A 14,897-nucleotide genomic window follows, 5' to 3' on the forward strand; every position below is an offset into this window, starting at 1 on the left:
TACCTGAGGTGTGGGCAGAAGCCTCAGTAGCAAAAAGGTTAAAAATGCTTGTAAGAATTATCCAAGCAAGTCTAGTTACAAAAAGAAAATAGATTCACTGCATAGTTGGTGGGGAAGGGCAGTTTTAAGTTTTCAATATATATTTTAAGACTGCAGCAAACAAACTAGAAAGGCAGTTTCAGCATTGCTGGTGCCATTAAGTTTTCTTCATTGCAGCAGTTTTAATGTATGCTGTTTCCTGATGGATTCCTTCTTGTATCCCCACTAAACACTTTTTTGAAAGACACCCTTGTGAGTGGAGTCAACAGAGCTGGTCAAAACCAGTGAAAAGGCAGTGATTTTGTGGAACATATTCTGACTGGCTATGAAAATCAATAACACTTCAGACACTGCATTTAGATATATGCTCATCTCTGTGGTATATCTCAGCTTTTGACTCAATAGGAGGTTTTGTTCCATGGATGTGCAAGCCATGCAGTAAACTCTGCTGTCTTGAGGGGAATTGCATTTGTCAGCCAGCTCTGACAGCCTAACCCGGGCTTTCCCCACCACTACAGAAACAGTAATTCTAATTTAGACGGTGAAGTGATAAGTAGTGCATCAATTTATTCTTAAAAGACACATTTCATAGAATCATAGAACAGTTTCATTTGGAAAGGACCTTAAAGATCATCCAGTTCCACCTGGGCAGGGACACCTTCCACCAGCTCAGGTTGCTCCAAGCCCAGTCCAGCCTGGCCTTGGACACTTCCAGGGATCCAGGGGCAGCCACAGCTTCTCTGGGCAACCTGTGCCAGGGCCTCCCCACCCTCACAGGGCAGGATTTCTTCCTAATATTCCATCTAACCCTACTCTCTGTCAGTGTGGAGCCATTCCCTCTTGTCCTGTGCCTCCAGGCCCCTCTCAAGAGTCTCTCTCCATGCTCCTTGCAGGCTCCTTTCAGGCACTGCAGGGCCACAATTAGGTCACCCCAAAACTTCTCTTCTCCAGGCTGAATAATCACAATCCCAAATCTCTGAGCCTTTCCTCACAGCCGAGCTGCTCCATCCCTCTGATCACCATTTCAAGTCTCTATCCACATTATAGCAACTATGAGTTGATACAGAAAGCACAGTTTGCCTGACCAGCAGCACACACACCAGAATGCTGAGCTAACAGATTTAAACTTTGTTGACTTATGCTGAATTAACACAGCAACTAATGAAAATACTCCCTGCTGTTACTGGAGTTCAAGAGGTCTGCCACATGAAAACTGCATGTTCAAATGAATTCAGTCAGGTAAGGGACACTTTCTCAGTGAAACTGTTCCCAGACACCTGGGAACTGTGCAATATCCACATGCCATAAAAGCCATCATAGCTGACCCTTCCAGCAAATCAAAGTTTACTGTGGTTTGGGCTCTCTTTTGTGTAGTTCAGTACCAAATATCTAGTGCAGGTGTAATGGTGACTCTGTTAGTAAAAGCCAAATATTGACAAGAGTGATCTCTGACTTGTCCAGTCTGTGTAGGATCCGAGTGCTCGTGACAGACTCTGTAGTACCAGCCCCAAAAGGATAAATGTGCAGTGAGTGGCTCAGTGTGCTGGATGTTATCATAGGAATGAAATATAGAAGAGTTGCCACAAATAGCTTGCTGTGGTTTTGAAAGCTGCATACAAAGAACGTTGCCTCTTGCAGCAGTGTGGAATTGCAGCAGTTATTTGCAACAGGGTGTATATTACTGGTATCAATGCTTGTAATAGCAGGCCACCCTTCCTCAGAGGGAGAGAGGACAACCAACACATGATTAGGACATGGTGGAACTTTAGTAGAGTAGAACTTAGAAACTTCAGGGCTGGAGATGGAAGGTCTTGGCCTTTTGCCCTCAGCAGCAGCATTTGCTTTATAGGAGGAACTCGACAGCTTGGCTGTTTTCCCTCTCTTCACCCCAGTTCAGCCCCAACACCAGCTGTGGTCTCTTTGCCTGCTTTTAATTTTACTTTCTTAAACTAGAAACCTGTTCTTTGGGGGTTTCTAGACAGCAAAGTAAAATATCTTCATCTCTAAGTTCCCCAGCTCCTCTGCCACTGCTGCACACGTGTGTGATTACTGCACTAAACCCTTATCCTGACTAATAGCACAAAAATGTGGGCATTTACTGCTTCCTGAGGGGAACCAGCTACAAATCTAATTTTAGGCTTCTGGTGAACAATGGGCAGAAAGACTGTTCCTGGTCGTTCAAGTTCTTCACTGTATTGTTCCAATGGCAACATCTGTGCAAGTGTTTGCTTAAACTTTGGGTTTGACCGACCTTTTTGGGTCTGTGAACAGTCTGAAGTGTGTCGAATAGATATCTTAGTGACACAGAGAGCAAACTGGAGAAATGGAGTCTGATGTCTCATAAAACTTGACAGAGTAGACTGAAAATGTATGCTCTTACTTAGTTCAATATAAAAAAGAATAGATGACCTTAATCCTTTCTCTGTTAAGAAGAAAAATGTGTTCTTATAATTAGTTATGTTAACTACTTGCCAGAGTCACTTTGTGCCATCCCAAGACCTTGTAAACCTTTACTAAACTGAGCTATTGAAATGCACTTTCAGATAGACTTCCTGTAATGGACTTGTATTTGTGCTGCTGATGCATTCAAGAGGAGTTATTGAGTCCTTCTGTGCCTCTTTGCCCATTCATTCAAATGGTACCCATAGAAAGTGTTTTCCAGGGCTAATGCTGCATTTTCTGTGACTATATTTTTATAAACTCATTAAAATTAATTTTTATGTGAATGCTACTCTTTGGGGATGAGATTGCAAAAAGTCTTCTACTTGAGAACAGCAGGGAGAAAAATAAAGTCCGTTTAACAGTGCACCAGACTTGGTGTACAATAAAGTATGTATTAAGCACATGAAGAAAACTTGTACCAAATGAGGTGCTTCAGCATGTGAGGTGGAGTTCTATATGTGACATAAATGTGGGGAAACTTACTGTTGTCGCTGAGCTGTTGCAGAATTAAGGACCTAATTTTAATTGAGTTTCCATGTAATGATGACTTCAACAGTAATTTACTAACTTTAATTAAAATACTTTCCAGCTAATCTTTGGACATTATCCCTTTAATTATAAAAGGCATCTGTTATATTAATAGCCTTGGAGACGGCCTTATTTGCTTTAAAATGTAGGTGCATGTACAATTAAACTTTTGCCATGTTTCACTGTGTTCTGGGCAGGATCAGTGACCATTAAGCATTACAAGGTTTACAGAGCTGTGATAATGAAGCAAATTTGTGCTGAAAACCTGTACTTCAAGGGAGTATTAAAGCTCATTAATTTCGTTAGCTGAATGTATCTTCTTCAACATAATTTTAAAGAAATCTTGCTACACCATGTAAGAGTACTGTGGCACTGCAGAATGGACCAATTTATTTAATAACTGCGACTTCATAGCAAATAAACATTTTCAAATGATTAGTCTAATAGTGTGCTAAGGCAGGATTTTCTTTCAAAGTTTGGCATTTTCTCTTTTGCATATTTCTGAACTGCATTCAGCAGTGACATGTTATATTCCACATCATTAGGAACTAGTAGAGTCTCAAGAAATGATATTGCTGGTACAGAACAAGTGAAGCTCAGAGTTACACAGAACAGGCTCAAGCGTGAGCAGAGCTGGAATCTAGGATGGGAGGACAAATCAAACTGATGTCTGAGGAGGCTGGAGTTGGCTGCTTTCAGCTCAGCTCTTGTCTTATTCTTGCAACTCTTTCAAGCTTCAGTTGCCTTTTCTGCAGATATGAATCGGAAAAATCTAGTCTTTTGGGACTGCTGTTCTAGTTGTACATCTTTCTTCTGATCTCTTTTATTTCCTGAAGTAAGAGAAGACTGCAGCTCTCTACTAATTTTTTTTTTTTCAGTGGCTGGGAAGGGTACACTGTGGAGGAGACAGGAAAGAAAAGCTGCTTCTATTGCAGAGGGGGTAGGCAAAAGCTTGAAGGTGCACAGTTTTAGGACAAGAGACATATTGAATGTCAGAGGAGTTTATGATGAGCAAGGGGAATTTTAGGAGTGAAGTGGACTGAGCAAGGTTGGCTTTGAAGTGTCTGAGTTCAGTATGGGGTGGTGCAAACAGGACTCAGAGTTCTTGGAGACAGAAGAACTCTCCTTTCCCCTGGTTGGGTGGGCAGAAGATGTCATTCACACCTGTTTGGGTCAGCTTTAAATACCTTCCTGATCGTTGTTTTGGGAGACCACCTACCAAAGGACAAACTCCCCTTCTTCTAATGAACCCATGGAAGTGCTAAATTAGGATCAGAAGGGACCTCGAGGATCACCCAGTCCAACCTTTCCTGGCAGAAACAAATGTTGGTTTGCATTTGTGAGGGCCCTGTATTGTGTTCTATAGGGTTGGCTCTGTCCAGCTACCAAATTGTGGCATGTCAGAGGTGACACCTCATAAAGGCTGTCTCCATATTTAGGTGAGTGTTTGTTAGGCTTTGGTTGCCTTTTCAAGAGTTTCACTTCAACAACAAAAGATGGTTCTTTACAAAATGTGGTTGTGGTTTCTGCTCTGAAAGGAGCAGCAGCCCAGGCTTCAGCACTGGTTTCAGAATCCCACTGACAGCAGTGTTATTGTCAAGAGGCTGGTAAAGGGTGTCAGAATTTAACCTGAGTCAGTCTCCTGGAGATTATACAGCCTCAGCCAGCTAAGCATTTTGGTTACCTAGCTGTTATTCCAAGAAATACTTGCTTTTCTAAAATAACAGGCTATTGGTGACATTCAGTGCTGCACTTAAGAAATGAAAATGTCTAAATATCCTCTCTTTGACAATACACTATTACATAAATATTTTCCCGCTTTTTCTCTTTTCTAATGTGAGATCTAAGTGTTGTGGGCCCTAAATTTAAAGAATCTCCATAACCCAGCTACTTAACTAGAAGTACTTACTGGAAATTGTTGCCTTCACATCTTCCACATGATAATTGTTTGCTTTATTTATGTGAAGAGCTAAAAACAAAGAAACCCCACCTGCTAAAGTCAGAACAGTTTAGTCTGATAGGGATGCATCTCATAAGGATAGCTTAGTCTAAAGGCTCAGTTTTGCTGTTAATTGAAGAACTTTACTGCACCCACTCAATGAGTTACTAAAAATGTTCCCCCCCCCCCAAATAAACACAACTCTTTACTTTTAGAGAAGTCCCATATTTGTTTCTGTACTGAAGGAAGTAATTTAAATAACGACTTGATCATTATAATGATCATAATTCATCATCAAATTGGTTTAGCTAATATTAACTCTGAGCCTCTTTCCGTAGTTCTTGTTCCTCTGGAGTAAGAACCTTCTGTACAGAACCTCCTGTACAGTCTGAATTATGGTTTTGTTTCTGGCGGGTCATTCTCCCTGCTGGTTTGGTACTCTGTATTTCCAGAAGCGTCCCTTTGCTTTTTGCATAGTCACTATTCTTTTTTTAATAGGCAGAAGATGCAATAAGAAATTCAAGAGAGCCAGATGTTCCTAAAACAGGGTAAAAATCAGGTTTGCAGTTATGAAAAATAAGTTTAAACGTGATTCCTTAAGCATGAGACTTAATCCTTTCAAATAATGGCAGTACATTTTCTCATAAAAATATAAACCTGCTATTTCTTCTGTCCCAAGAAGGATATTAAGACAGGAAAAGTGCAGCTCATATAATTTTCTTTGGTGTTGGTTATTTCCAAGCTCCCTGCAGTCGTTGTACACGCAGCACAACATCAGCTGTAGAAAGAAGGGCAAAGATCTTGACACACGTGCAAGGAGCAGCCAACCCCCAAAGCAGGGAGGAAAGCCTTCATCCAAAGCCAGGCTGGTACTGCAGGGGTTCACCCACACTTCTGAAATTTCAGTTCTTTCCTTAATCACTATCATGTGACACCAAGGGTTTTGGGTAAATCTTGTCTCCTGGCTGAGAAGGGTTTGCATTTCAATACATTTTCACTGAACTGTGTTGTTTGCCAGGTTTTGTTGGAGCTTGGGTTTGGTGGGTTTTTTCCCCTTCTTTCCCTGATTTGTCTGCTTTAAGTCACAAAGTAGCATCTCCCCTGATTTACACAGCCAAGAGAAATCCTCAACCAGAAAGCAATTGTTGTTAATTAGTATCACACTGCCTTAAAGAAGAGTTGTTGAGTCTTTTAATTTTGCATAGTTGATTTTATTTTAATGTCCCTACAGACTGCTTTCTCCATGAAGTTTAGTGATGTTAATGATAGTAAAGTCATTTGCAATTACTGTGATACAACTTTGGTTAAGACAAGCTAAAAGGAGAATTGAGCTAGAAACTGGTGATCCTCTCCTTATTTAGTGGTTGCTTTTAATGATGTAATTTAGTTGAAGGGTATCTATGAGATGCCTTGGGGTAGAAGGATAGATGTTTGCCTAAAATTAAATCAATGGCCTGAACTTCGTGGCACAGACAATATTTCAGTGTGGTAAAACTCTGGGTCAGCTTCTCTGCTTCAGTTAACTTGATTTGACCTCACTGGAGTCTTTGTGCTGCTTCCAAAGTGACTTCCAGTCCCATTATCTTCCATGGAAATATTCATCAAAGCCCTGATCTGTTTTGAATAGGAACCACTTGGCAGAAGAGAGAACGTGTGCCACCCTCTCCCTCATGTTTTTTTAATCCTGTTTTTGAAGAGCATAACACTGCTTCTATTACAATGGTTCCAGTGCCAGTGTTTTCGTTATGAATATACTTTGAGGGGAGGGAAAGGTGAAAATAGAAGGCAGCATATGCTACATTTGGATTTTCTTAACGTGCAAACGATTTTTCTAATTACAGAATGAAAAGACAGGCTTTTGTCACACTCTAGGTATTTGTAGAAATAATGTTGTCTGCACTTACTGTGATAGGAGACCAAATAGAACACAATGAAAAATGAAAATAGAAATTTTTCCAATCTTAATGCAAGGTGTTGTTAATGCCCCTACCCTTGTTTGTCCTACAGTGCTGATATTGAAATTGTGGTTGTGTCGTGTCTTGCTAACTTGCTAATTGTTTTATCTCTAATGGAGTGTTACTTACTAGGCCTTGCTCTTGATCTTTTCAAAATTATCTATTTAAACACTTTCAAATGTAGTTCAAGACCAAATTAAGACAGATTTATTCTGCTAGTGCTTAACTACTGCACACTACTTTCAGTTTGCAACACAACTGTGATTAAACACCATACATTATATAGTGAGAATAACTTCTTACTCTTTCTAAATGTCTCCCTCTCTGTGCCACCAGGTCCAACTTACTGAGACTCAGCATCATGAGACTGAGGGTTTTTTTGTTTTAGTCATGGTCTAACCTGAGATAACAGATGAAGCAATGTTATTCATGTAAAAAGCAAAAGGGCTTATGCCATTTTACATAATCAAGTTTTTGACTGTTTCTGATATAGGACTGTTCTGTGATAGTCATCTTGCTTTTAGGATTTCCAGAGGTTTCAGCTTTATAAAAATCAGTCATTTAGTAGAGGTTTTTGCAGCAGAGTTAGTTCAATAGTTATTAATTGCTTCAAAAAATCATAGAACCATGGAATCATAGATGGGTTTGGGTTGGAAAGGACTTTAAAACCATCTCATTCCCCCCTCTACCATAGGCAGGGACACCTTCCACTAGCCCAGGTTGCTCCAAACCCCGTCCAACCTGGCCTTGGACACTTCCAGGGCTGGGGCAGCCACAGCTTCTCTGGGCAACCTGTGCCAGCCAAGAAGTTCCTCCAAATATCCCATCTAAACCTGCTCTGTCAGTGTGAAGCCAGTCTCCAAGTATGTCATTTATAAGCATATGATTTTTAGCCTGCACATGTCTTTGTTTGAAAATCTGTCTTGGCCCTGGAGCCTTGCAAAGGTGAAGGCACTGCCTCGTGTCTCTTTAAAAAACAGAAATGGCACGTTTGCCTTTGACTTCCAATTACATAGAGTTTTGAACAAACTGCATTCATATGTTCCTAATTTAGAAATATCTTACAGTGTATATTTTAGAATGAAACTGTATTTTTGATAAGCAATCCTCCTTCAGGCATTAGTAAAAAAAAAAATAGCAAAGCAGTAATTTTGTCAGCTGGGCCACGTTGATAAGAGACAGGATCAACTGGACAACAGGGCATTATGTGCTGTGTGGTGCAGAAGGGGTATGTGGGATGGAGGCCTGAAGCAGAAAAACCAAACACTGGCTACTGAAGGGACAGGCCATGAACTGAGAAGGGGACACTGGATGCTTGAAGTGACATGGGTTCTTAGGAGAAAAAATAACAACAGAAGATGAAGGCCCTTGATTAAAAAAAGTAGTGTGAAGAGATTTCAAGGTTATCTTGAGACGAAAAATCTCTTGAGAATCCTGGGACAATACTGTAATACGCTTTTCCTTTGAATTAGCTACCTGATCCGATCACTTTTTCCTTCCAAAGGTCCAGCAAGGCATCTAAAATCATTTGCACTCAACTATTCCAAGCTGTATAAATATTTGATGACATAAAGTCCTGTGGGCACTGCAATAATTATACAAATTGTAATGCTAATCCTTGGTATCAATAATGCCTTTGGAGAAAATAGCATTATATACTTCACTCCCAGAGAATAATAACAATATTAACGCAGCGCTGACACTTGGCAGAACTGCTCCCCCAGCCTGTGTTCACTTGGCAATTGGAATTACAAAGAAGCATAGAAAGCAGACATTTCTGGCTGCAGTTCTGCTTCCAGAGTGGCAGAAAGTATTTGGCATTTAATGATATGCGAAGTGTTGTTCCTGTTTGATTGTAGTATACTATACATGCCTTGGAGCATGACTTAGAGTAATTTAACAACTGGAATAACAGGCATTTGGGAAGAAACTAATCTCATATGAAGGCAGATCACAGACATTAGGCTTGTTCATAAAAATGTTGCCTTGTCATGCTGTGTGAAGTTGGCTGCCAAGCTAGCAAGGTGATGATGTGGGGGGCAACATCACTGAACTCAGACTGGATGAGATCCACTTGAGAAAATAACACCATTAGTGAGATGTGAACACTGCCCTGACCTGCTCTGCAGCCCCATATCAAAAGTCAGAGGTCTGTGGTTTTTCTTGATTTTTCTCTGATTTTCAGTTTGGACTCTTGCACAGGTTGCCCAGAGAGGTTGTGGACTCTCCATCCCTCAAAGTGTTCAAGGCCAGGTTGGACAGGGCTTGGAGCAACCTGGTCTGTTGGAAGGTGTCCCTGCCCATGGCAGGGGGTTGAAACAAGATGAGCTTCAAGGTCCCTTCCAACCCAAACCATCTTGTGAGATTCTGTGAGATCACAGAAGGGCCCACGGTGGCTCATCTGGTCCCACCTCCCTGTTCCAGCAGGGTCACCCCAGAGCACAGGGCACAGGAGTGTGTCCAGAGGGTTCTGGAATATCTCCAGTCAGGGAGATTCCACACCCTCCTTGTGCAGCCTGTTCAGTGCTGGGTCACTGCCCAGCAAAGAAGTTCTTCCTCCTGTCCAGGGGGAACTTCCTGGGCATCAGTTCCTGCCCGTTCCTCCTGTGCCATTGCTGGGCCCCCCGAGCAGAGCCTGCTCCAGCCTCTGCCCCCTCCCTCAGTACTGTTGGGTCCATCCCCCCTGGGCCCAGGGTGTCTAACAGGCACAGCAGGTCACAACTATTTCCTCCTGGACTATGGGGAGTTGGAATGAGATGATCTTTAAGATCTCTTCTAATCCAGCCCATTCCATGATCCTATGAGGGCTTCACTCAGCTCCCTGGCACAAAATTCCAGCCCTGGGAGCTGGGTATCCTGATTTCAACTTCAATAGGTTTGGTATGAAAGACTTAGGCAAAAGTACCTCAGCCTTTTCCTCGTGCCCTGACACTGCTGCCCTCTGCATCCAGCAGAGGATGGAGACTTGCCTGAGCCCTCCTTTTCTTGCCACTGTATTTACAAAAACTTTTTTGTTGCCTTTAGCTGCAGTTTCCAAATTAAGTTTCAGTTTGGCTTTGGCCCTTCTAAATTTCTTCTTCCATAACCCAAAAACATCCTTGTATTCCCTTCAAGGTACCTTCCAGAGGTTCAGCCTAAGTTCTCTGTTTAACCAGGCAGGTCTTTTTCCCTGCCAAAGTGTATGTGATGTAGCTCTAAAATACCTTTAAATATAAAGGTATATAAATATATAAATAAATCTATAAAATAAATATAAAATACCTTTCTGTGAGGTGCACATGTATCCTTACTTAATGCATAACTATATAAAATAGGGTGGAAATAATTCGGAAAAATCAATATAACCCAGCCTTCAATCAGTGGACTTTACAATTTCTTGATACGGATGTCTTGCTTAAAAAAACCCCTACCTACTTCCAAAATAAATTAGGAAATGGAGAACTAAGGCTAAAAGTGGTATATTCTTGCCATTTCTGTGTTACTTTTCAGAATCCAGTGTGTCTGACAATGCAATCTGACAAGTGCAGTGGGAGATGGGTGTTATATCCTATTCTGAATTTTGTTACACTTGCCATTTTTGGCGAATAATAAGTTCTATTTGACACCTCTCCTGAAACAGTAGAATTCAATGGTATAATGAAAATCATAGTAGAACATGCCAATGCTCATTCGAGAGCTGTTTATCTTATTCCCTTCAGTTAAATGAAAAAAATCACTTAGGAAATGTTTTAGGTGAAATTATAGATTAGTGTTCTATGTGTTCATGCTTAAAATTGGGTTCAATTTAAGCTGTGGTGGCCTATAAATCTGATATTTTAGAGACTTTTTTTTCCACGTTAGTTCTTAAAGTTCATTGTGTATCAGCAAGTGATCCTTTTTCTGCATTTTTAGCAACTAATCTCTGATCAAAGGAATATAAAAACCTAGACATCAAAAGTGCTTTTTAAGGGTTTACAAATCTCTGCTTTCTTCTGTATCACAGAATGTGGCAGCTAGTTTTGAGGATACTGCATTTTATTTTGGGGGAAGAAGCCTTCAACCACGTAAACAGTAACAGATTTACTGTTAATTTATATCCCTATATATTATATTAGTTTTTCTATTTCTTCACCAGAGCCATCTGGGAGTTAGATCACAATAAAGACATCGAATATAATTATAGTAATTCAAACAAAAAAACCCCTGTTATTTAAGTAAAAATTAACATTGTTAAAAATTCTAGTATGACTTTCAATTACTGAAAACGCTTAGGAAAACCGACTAGTCTGAAAGACCAACAAAGCAAGTGCAGCAGAGAAATCCATAAAAAGAAGGAAAAAAACAAAGGAGTCAACTAAACATCAGTGACTGAATGCTGGTCATCTCCCCCATTCCTGGTTTTTGTAGCAAACTTTTGCAGGATTTATTTCTTCAACTTAGTGTGTAGGTTTTTTATATTCATTATTATTCCTTTGTTCAGGAACTTTGACACTACGAGAAAATCTGAACATCCACACACAGTGGTACATTTATCCAAATTTTAGGCATGAAGCAGAAATCAAAGACTTCCAGAATGGTTTGGGTTGGAAGAGATCTTAAAGCCCACCCAGTCCCACCCCCTGCCATGGGCAGGGACACCTTCCACCAGCCCAGGTTGCTCCAAGCCCCGTCCAACCTGGCCTTGGACACTTCCAGGGATCCAGGGACAGCCACAGCTTCTCTGGGCAACCTGTGCCAGGGCCTCCCCACCCTCCCAGGGCAGGATTTCTTCCAAATATCCCACCTATCCTTGCCCTCTGTCAGTGTGGAGCCATTCCCCCTTGTCCTGTCCCTCTAGGCCCTTCTCAGTTGTCTCTCTCTATGTTCCTTGCAGGCTCCCTTCAGGTAAATCTTAGCGTTAGTTGTGTGGTCTATATGTGCTGCCTTTGCTGTTAGAACCTTCAATAGATCTCAATAGTCAGCTGTGCTTTCTTGAAGTTTTCCGGGGAATATCCCCTAAAATCCCTTGTTTTCTGCCAAACTTACTATGTTTTGATGTTTTCTAGTGTGCTTTGCCATGACACTGCATCTCTAAAAGCATATAAGATCAAAAACCTACCATCCATGTAACCAAAAAGAACACTTATTTCACAGGTCAGGTGAGATCTCAAGGTCTCTAAGACTGGTCTCATCTCCTTTCCTTTTGTCAAAGCTCAGATATGGTCTCTGCTCTACTTCCTTTGACTTTTCTGCTCGTTTTGAACTCTTTCCTTGCTTGCTTTCCGCTGGACACAACCCAGCACGTCCTCTTCTGCTCTACTCCTGTAGTTAATCACTGCTGAGCCTTTTCAGGTTATCATAGAATATCCTGAGTTGGAAGGGACCCACAATGATCATCAAGTCCAACTCTGGGCCCTGCACATCCCCATGACTCTTACTCTCTTACCCAATCTACAGGATTTCCATTTCCCCTCTTTTTTTCCTTCCTGCTAGAGATTCTTCCTAGCGTTGTGGTTATTGGGTTTTTAATTTACTCTGCATTTAGCAATTTCAACATTTGGATACTCTTTTTCTTTTTTCCTCCTTCTTTCTCTCCTGCCATGGTACTACATGACAGATCCCTTGACATGAACATAGGAAAGAGTGCCCTGTGCTCCTGGAGGTTTGAAGAGGTTTGGTGGCTTCGTGTTCTCAGTGTGTAGGTGGTGGTACAGTTGTGTTGCAGTAGTAAACTTCAGCCAGGATAACACTGATTTAAACCAAACTGTGACAGGTCATCACTTCACACTCAGGGGAGAATAAATAGTAAGGGAGATAGTAATGATGCATGTGGGAAGAGGATCTGCAGCCAAAACCTCTGCCCCCTGCCATCTGCTTGTATGGAGCGCTGACAAAGGTTACACACTGTGTTTCTGTAGCAGACCTTGGGTTGGCCCAGATGTGCCAGGCATAGATTTTTGGGAGGTCTGTGGAGTCCCCATAATTATCCAGTGTGATGGCATGGAATTCTGCATGGAGTAGCTACGTGGCTCTTCCCTTCTGATTGCTATTGTCCTGGAAAGTGATGTTAAACTCCACATTGATCCGTATGGGAACTCAGCTGGACCAGCTCCAAATGCTTCTGAAAGTCCTGCTGGTTCTCCCTACACTTTGATTTATCTGGTCTATTGTAAAGGGCAGTTTCAATCCCTAATGGATGCCATCAGTATTTTCAAATGAGACACCTTCTAAAATGTGGAAGGAGCTTGGAGAATAATTCCTGGTAAAGCAAATGTTGAGTGTTAGCTTTTTGTCGTTGCCGTGCAGAAAAATACAGTTTTGCTTGGGGTCGATAAGAGATTGAAAAGTGTGGGTAATAATAAAAGCTGAAGTGGGAGTTACTTTAATAATGGGATGTCATGTGTAAGCCTATAAAATAAACAGTAATTATCACATTTGAGAAACGACTCTGTTAGAATTCACATTGCTCTTGACAGCTTCGTCTGTACATCAAGCCTTTCTGGAATATGCACTTTCTTGTTCTTAATGAGCAAACAAACGAAACAGGAATTCTTACCCTGATAGAAGGTGTTGATTTCAACAAAACCTAAACAGAAAACTAGATAAAAGAGAGCCAGTGAAGCAGCCTGCAGTTAGTTCTTGCTAACACATTTTGCTGTTACAGAACAAGATGAAAAACCAGAGCTATAGTCTTATTGGTGATGGTTTCCCTCCATCTTCTATATGGCACATGTTGAAGGAAATGGGCTCTACATATTGCATCAGAAAATTAGAAGTTTAAAGAGCAGTAGTGAAAATCAGAATAAAACTGTAGTTTTTGCAAAGACACGGTAATGTCTCGTGATCGCGAATCCAAAAACTCAGGTATATAAAATTTGGAGGAAATAGTGAGTATTTGTGGTGTTTTTATTCTCTTTCTCTCTATATACCCTCACAGCTAACATTTAAGGAAAATTCCAGCTGTATTTGTTCCTTGAGGAAATTTATGTCTTTATCCAATTCAGCATGATATTAAAACTACAGATTTTTTCAAAATGCTCACAGCAAATATATCCAGGAAAATAATATATTTGCCCTATCACTTTTATAACTTTTATTTAATTATTTTTATTTTTTCCAGCATTTATAATTGAATTTCCATATTTTTTGCATTCTTTGGGAAGATTGAAAGTGTAACACTCTTTCCAGCAATGGAAAAAGCTCTTTGTCTTATCAAAATGAACTTCATCAATACCTAATCCATAAGAACACAGTCCAAAGTGGATTCACTTTGGCAGTAAATAACATGTCCTGGGTTACAAAGATAAAACTAACTTCAATAGATATTTAAAGATATGTAACTTATCTTCTACACCCTGGTCCTGGATTTAGACTTTTGAGGCTTGGAGAGCCAGAGTCTGAATTGGGGTGTATCAAGAAATAGGAAGAGTTCAATCAAGGGAAGTAAGGAGCAGAAAATAAGTTGCTGGAATCTCATTACACTGTCCCTTGGAAAGAGTTTTGCCATGTTTTTAATTTTCTTCCTTTATTTGGGGCAATAAATTCACTAGTCTGTGAACTGGAGGCGCTGTGTGTGAGGAGGGTGTAGGGCACACACCCCACCACAAGCACGGATTTGCAAATCTGAATCACTGCCCCACGTGTTTGTTCTTAATTTTTTTGTTTATTGATGAGACATATTTTCAGTAAAAGTTGTTTCAACCGTCGACTTCATTCCCAGGGAAGTTCGTGGCAAAGCCATTGATTTGGACATTAGCAGGATTAGAGAGTCTTTACAGTGTTATCTGAATTTAGCCTTGTGTCCGCAGGCACGCTCTGATGCCAAGGAGAAAGGGCAGACGTGCCCGTCCAGCGCGTCACATCAGAGGCTCAGTTTTCCAAAAGCACTCGAGGGAGCAGCACCAAAGAGCAGCGGCAGCGCTGCCTGAGCTTTGTTTGCCCCACGGTCCGGGAGGAGGGACCGCCCGGGCGGGGTGGGAGCGGCTCCCCAGCGCACCCCGGTCCCTCCCGCGAGGTGGCAGGGCGATCCCGGTTTC

This window comes from Pipra filicauda, unplaced genomic scaffold (genome assembly GCF_003945595.2).
Source record: "Pipra filicauda isolate LSUMZ 115617 unplaced genomic scaffold, ASM394559v2 scaffold296_size2174093_pilon, whole genome shotgun sequence".
Lineage (NCBI taxonomy): Eukaryota > Metazoa > Chordata > Aves > Passeriformes > Pipridae > Pipra > Pipra filicauda.